Here is a 7,736-nt window from a genome sequence, read left to right on the forward strand (position 1 = left end):
GTACAGAACTAAAGAACGATTCACGTATTATAAGAATATAATCACAGGAATAAAGTTTCTACTGATGCGTCTATAATTATGATGAAAAGTAATTTTCATAATTAAACAATATAAACATGTAAATTTTAACTTTTAAAATTCTTTTTAGATAAAAAATAACTAATACAAATTGATTTAGCTAATAAATATCAACATAATTTAACAGTCATCTTTAATATTCTCTGTGATATATTCTCTCTTTATTAACGTGAACTTCAATCTAAGAATGTTCACTATTTTTTTCCGCCATTTATTAAAAATATTAAATCCCACATATTTTCAAGAAATCAAAATAATTCTGAATATAAAATATGCAATACATTTGAAATTTATAAACCTCTTATAACCACACTGCCTACATTTCCTAATTAGTTTCAGAAAATTCGACATTACCTCTCGTATATTACCTTAAAATTAATAAAGAACGAAGAAGACATATTATTTTTGGAGCAAAATTAAACGAAGTCAGATTATTTTTCTCTAGCAAGCAAAGGGATAATTTGGCGAGATAAGTAGGCGAAAGAAAAGACGGAAAGAGTTATTAAGAACGAAAGAGCTGGTTCGGTGAATATGATATGGCTGTTATCAAATACAGTACTTGGCTTCAGAAAAGATAATTTTCCGGAGAAACTTATTGATTCTCGGAGGTTTAATTCCGCCAAGTAACAAAAGGGGAATGAAATTAAATTAAACCTTTTCAAACAGAACGATGAAAATTAGAAGATGCTTGAGGATTTTGACTTACAATGTACCTTTTGTCAGCGAATATCGTTATTTTCTACGATAGAATCTGCTTCTTCGTAATTGCTCTGAAATTCAAATCTGTTTTGAAAAGAGACAGATTTTTATTGACGATCTGAAGGAAAATGCACACCAATTATTGTTGATAGAATTTTAAAATTATTTTATCTTGCTTTATTGCCAAAGGTTTATTGGATGTAATAATCATACTGCACTAAAATTAAATTAAATAGTAATAATTACAATGTACTTTTATTAACAGCCTTAAAAATAGTTATAAATATATAAGTTACTATCATTTATCACTTCGAAGTAACTATTATTTGAATTATACTTCGATTTCTGCTAAACATTAATGGACGTTAAATTATTCTTAATTGTTTTCGAAATGGTTTTTAAAATCCTAAACAGCTTAAGGAGTCGAGAGGAAACAAAACAGATTTTTCATAATAAAATTTGGCACTTAAATTTTGGCATTTAAATTTTAAATTTTGGCAATAACTTATGCTCTTACATTTTTGCTTTTAAATTTAAACTTATTATTCTAATAATATAAATGGAACGATGTTTTGTTCGTAGCATGCAGCTGAGAAAATGAAACAAAATGAACAAAACAAAATGAAGATATCGATAGTTCAAGAAAAAAAAACTATTGTAACAAAATGAGTATATAATGTTAAAATTACTATAAAATTCAGAGTTTGATATTTAAGTAAAATAACTATATACATATACAATAAAAACCCAAACGTTCAGCGCAAATTACATTTGTTGTGTGCAAATTTTAAAATTTTCAAGTTAATCGGATAAAAATTCTTGAGGATATGGCAAGTGAAAGTATAAAAAATTTGCATATACTTAGTATAAAACAAGCATAAACTTGTGCAAAAAAATTATAAAACATGCATAAACAAGGTTAAACTAAATATAAATACTTACCAACATAAATAAGACATGTATGTTTTCGAAAAATACAGCGAAACTTCCAGTAAAGACCACCACTATTTACGACCACTTTTGGGAGGCAAGAAACTTTATCCATGGACTTTGTGTTAAAGAAAACCTTTAGGAGAGATCATTAAAACCTTTTCCAGTGACCAGGTAAACACCTGCACCAAATGCGGAAAGGTCAAATAAGGAAACACGAAAAATATCAAAACAAAACTACTTACTATTTATTTGTTCAACCAAAAAAAAAGTGGATTAAAGCGTATTCAAAATATTTGTGTGAGGGTCTTATTTAGAGAGTTCTTTTTGACGATACGACCTCGTGTTGCAGTCAGAGTACTCTAAAGAAAGTCAGAGTACTCTATCAATGATTTACTTTTAGAGTTAGAAATTCAAATTAGAAACTGGAGTTATTTTAGAAAAAATAATCATCTCAAACAAACAAACCTCTTTTCATCTTTTCAAACTTACTAATCTTTACGATATAAAATTAAAATTCAAACTTAAACAAAAAACGCAATTATTTATTTACTATAAATAGCATTATCATTCATAATTAGTAAATTTGTTTTTACACATAATTATATCAGTTGGGATCATTTTTATAGACGCCCGCGACGGAGGAATTTCCGCACCAAGAATGACACTGACTAAAACTAAAATTGTTTGCCAAAAATCATCTACCTACGATTTTTTATTTTTATTTTATTTTATTTTATTTTATAACCGTCGTTGAACAGCCGACCCAATTTCATGGGTTTACGACTACTTACGTTCAACTCCGTAGCCTTGTAATTTTGAACCAATCCAGAAGACAAGGAAACTCCTGGATCAGTACCCCCAGAGGTATTGATTTGTTGTGGGAACATAAAGGACTTTGAGACTCGACAGATTTAACGTGCATCAGTCACCATTTACTACACGGGGAGTCTTCGGCCGGCGAGGATCGAACCCACGACCTCTTGGATATGGGCCCAGCGCCCTACCGACCAGGCTATCCCGGCCTCTACCTACGATAACAAATTTGAAGTCAATGGAGGTAACCTCTAAGAATGACCAACCTTTATCAACGACCATTTTACTGTGAAACGGATAGTGGTCGCTCCCTAGAGGTTTCACAGTATTTTTAGGCTAATGCTTAAAAAAAAAATTTATATTTGTTTGTAAAAACTTATGCTTATTTTACCTACAAAAGTATTAAAGAAAAAATTGTATATTTCTTATTTTTATGAGTTTTAACTGAAGCTTTATAATAAATTCAGTCTATTTTTGAATTGTTTATAAAACTGAAAAAGCTTGAAAATTCTACATAGCGGGAATTGTCACATTAATGAGAAGCGTTATTTACTTCGTATACTATGTGACTGTTTTTAATAGGAAACCTGTGTTCTCTAAAGTTGTTATGTACACTGCTCAAAAAAACAAACGGACCATCCTGAATAACTCTTAATCTAATGATCAGACCTTCACGTTCTAGGTACTCAATCTTAATAGTTTGAGGGAGTGATCTCAAATAGGTCAATTAATAAGTACAGACGATATTATAAGTTCCAGAACCAGGCTCAAAAACAAACCTTTCTTTCAATGGATTCTGATTTCTGACCCCCGAAATATAGGAGGTAGCTGCAATTCGGAAAATATGGTCCAATAGTTTGGTCAGGAAAACTTTCCAAAGTTTAGATTTTTAATGTTAATTTTACTTTTCGTATTTCACCATATCTCGGGAACTTTTTAAGCGAATTGAAAAAAATTTCACACACAATTATAAAATTCGTTTAAATTCCATGCAAAAAATGTCTTTTTTGTTTGGCATTTCTTATTATTTCATTTAAGAATGGTTAAAAAAAATTGAATCGTAAGGTATACAATTTTTGCATCATTTTAAAGAATGTAGTTTTATATGGTAAAATACAAACTTTCAGCAAAATTGGTCGAATAGTTCCTGAGAAATCGAATTTTTGGTAACTGACTTTTTTGAAACTCAATTTCTCAGGAACTATTCGACCAATTTTGCTGAAAGTTTGTATTTTACCATATAAAACTACATTTTTTAAAATGATGCAAAAAACTGTGTACCCTACAATTCAAAATTCCTTCGACCATTCTTATATAAAATAATAAAAAATAATACATATTTACTAAAAGTTATTTAATGCATGAAATTATCTTTAAAATTATCTATATAATTACGTGTAAAAATTTATCAGTTCAGTTAAAAAGTTCTCGAGATATGGGGCCGTTCAAAAAGTACGTACATCATGAAAGGGGGGGAGGGGATTTACTATTTTGTACTGTTTTGTACGATGGGGAGGGGGGGAGGTATTATACAAAGTACGTACTTTATAAACATACACCAAATTTAAATATGACTTTATCCTACACACTCCTTAAATAAATATTTAATTTTATTTAAAACATAATTATTTTAATTTTTATGAAAAAGGGGGGTAGACTAATAAAATGTACGTACTCTAAGGGGGGGGAGTAAGACCTTATGTACGGTAATGTACGAAGGGGGGGGAGGGGTTTAAAATTTCTCCATTTTTGTGTACGTATTTTTTGAACGGCCCCTATGGTGAAATACACAAGAAGTAAAATTAAGGGAGTCCAACCTTTGGAACGCTCTCCTGGCCATACTATTGGGGCCATATTTTCCAGATTGCAGCTGCACCTTATATTTTGTGGATCAGAAATCGGAATCCGTGAAAAAAAAGGTATGTTTATTCAGAGAAAATACATTTTTTATTTCAGTTCGTAACTTAAATTATTGTCTGCACTAATTATTTAGCATATCTGAGATCACCCCCTTGTGTCATTAAGATTTAGTTCTAGAATGTGAAAATCCGATCATTGGATCAAAAGTTATTCAGGGTGGTAAATTTTTTTTGGCGTACTGTACATGTATGTGTTTTGCTCTTTAAAAAAAGTGCAAAAAATTTCATTCAAAATACAATAAAAATAATACATTACATATTTTGGAACAAATGATTTTGCAACTTTTCTTTTCCGAATATGTCTATTAATATGCGAGGTACAATTAAGACGAAATCCAAAGTTTTTTACTTAGGAATATATATTTCTATATGTTATTTTTCGATTCCTACTAACTTTGCATTTTAAAATCAAATTTTAAAATAAACTTTTTGCTTGCTATTTAAAGTTGAAATTGATCGCTCCCAAACTACAACTACCTGTTGTAGCTTGGGGCATTCATTTAAAAAGAAAGTATTAAACAAAAAATGTAGTTATAAAGTAAAAATTTTTCAGAGCTTGAAAGATTGCAACAGATTAGAACATTTTCCCTTGTTTCTGAAAAAAAAATTTTTTTAAATGGCGGGCACTTAGGATGTATTGTTCCATTGGACTGTTAATGACAAAACTGCTACTCTCTTCTCGTTACCCAGTGGGCACCTGTGGCGAAGTCACGGCGGTGGAGCAGCGTCGCCCGAGTCACACAACCACAAACCCCATTCATAGGGTGGGTCACATTCACACAATCACACAATCACACAAAGGAGAAAGAACATAGAAAAAGAAATATCCATGCCCTGAGCAGGATTCGAACCCGCAGCCATCGGCTCCGCAGTCAGGCACGCTAACCACTCGGCCACCTGGTCGGCCTAAAAATAATTTAAATGCACAGAAAATCAAGTTCAATCTTGGAATAATGTACAAAATGCTTTAATATTTCAAGAACCTATCACTGCATGGTTTTTAAAAAAAATTCCAACTGTTTTGAATATCATTATTTTCTCATCATTATTTTCTTATTAGCTAACATTATTTTCTCATAATTAAAACAAATAAAAAAACCTCTTCTCTTACTTTCTCGGACCGAAACTTAAAGTCAATGCTTTTACCTCAATATGTTTTGGCCCACAATTTGGAACTATATTTAGATCTGTATTACACTTTAGAGAAAAAAACTGTCACAACTCTTCCTAACATATACTTTCTAATACGTGAGTACCTATAAAAAAATCTGATATCTGATAAATATTTTGTAACATGTATTTGCATGCGTTATTTTTTTTCTCTGGTAATAGTCGTAAAGTGTTATTTAAAAGATACTGCTACTATTTAAATTTACTAGGCAATACCTGAAAGCCAATATGGTTTAATATACAAGGAAGCATATAATAATTTCGAATTTATCCTGATAATGAATAAGACAAAATGACTAAAAGCCAAATATTCTGAAATGTAGTTCGGAACTAAGGCTAGAATTTATGTTCAGACCGGATAAAGGAAATAATAACCGAAACTTTATGTCGTAACGAACTAGAGAAAGATGGGGATTGTTGCTTTCATATTGATTTAATTCTCCGAAGTGCCGTCGGAGGGCGGTGTTTCGGGGGGGATGGGAGAGAAATCGTTAGATAGACTAGAATTTAGATCCTTTGTTTACATGGAATGGTATAGTATCTCGTTGAATCTCGCGTAGAATGTGATTTGCCGAGAATGAAGCAACAATCATTTACAGCACTTGAATTTGAAGCATAATTCACTACAATTACTCGTTCAATATTACGATATAATCTCTGTCAATCTTTATCAAAGCAACTATTGTTAAGAAAATATTTACTAAAGATTTAAATGTTAGAAAGAACGGGGATAATACTATTTGCTAGATACTATTTGAAGGAAAAACATTTTATTTCACTAAATTTTTTTAAATTAACGATATTTTTTTTAAAGTGAATAATTATTTTAAGATATTGCTGGATGCTAAAAATTAAACCTAATCTATGAAATTATAATACATTTAGAAAAAATTAAACCACATTCACAAATGTTTTTGTAATATGTACTTTATTTACAAATTTTCAAGTGAACTATTTTTAACCTTTAAGTTGATCTGCAAATGTGTCACATAAGTTTTGGCTTCGCATCACATTTGATTTACTAATACCTTGTCCCAGTTCAGGCTCGCATGTATATTTTTAAGGATTCCAAACTATTTTGAGATTTTAAACACTCTGGTCATCAAAATAAACCAAAACAAAATCATGTTCAAGTCTGGGGAACAAGCGGACTATTCTTGAACAGTAAGAAAGCCCGGAAAATGCGTCGTGAGTGCTTTTTATCGGAGTGAAGAGTCAGAATCCTATTGGGTAATTCACTTTTGTTTTCCTAACAGCTTTTGTGACTACCGAAAAATAAAATAAACCAAAATGGGGTTGTGATATGTGGAAATGAAAATACTTGGTATAAATTATATCCGAGTTATTTCACGTTATCTTGTATAAGGAAGTTTCCAAGAAATTTTATTTAAGAATTGTTATTTAACTATACATTTCATTTTATAGGGATGAAATTTACGCAGTCAATTAGGATTAGAGAACATAGAATGAGCGTGTATTACCTTAATCTTTTCTGCAATTTAAAATTATTTGACTAAGGTTTTCAATTGTTCAGTTATCACGGACTGATCATTACTCCACTTTTTATCCATCCATCCACTGCATCGCTGCTTTGCAACATCTGATTAATCTGTCTTAAATTGTATATCATTAGTACAGTACATACAATACTAAATAAAAAACGAAAATTTAATTTTGTTTCAGTTTAATTTGGAAGTTAAATCAAAGTTTGCTAATACTTCATTCAATTTTAAAACGCTCTGTTCAAATTCAAGGTCAATAAAATTCCTAAATTGTTATAAAAATAACTCTCTATTCTTTTATCATCATCATAATCATTGTTGGCCAAACAGCCCAATGTGGGCCAATGCCTTCCCCTGAAGATTTCCCCATAACGACTTTCGATTTATCTTTTATCACCAATTCTTTTCACTAGTTGCAAGAAAATCTGATCTGAGTCAGCTCATCTTAACCGTGGCATTCCCCGCTTTCTTGTTAAAGTGGATCTAAAAAGCAATATCTTTTTTATTGTATTGTTATCACTCATTCGAATCACGTGGGTCACATATATTTCCCGCAGTTGGTCACAGTTTTGCCTAAAGAAATGTTCGCTTGGAATGAAAACATTTCTGTAGATAGTCTCTA

The sequence above is a fragment of the Parasteatoda tepidariorum genome, chromosome 2 (assembly GCF_043381705.1).
Source record: "Parasteatoda tepidariorum isolate YZ-2023 chromosome 2, CAS_Ptep_4.0, whole genome shotgun sequence".
NCBI classification, from domain to species: domain Eukaryota; kingdom Metazoa; phylum Arthropoda; class Arachnida; order Araneae; family Theridiidae; genus Parasteatoda; species Parasteatoda tepidariorum.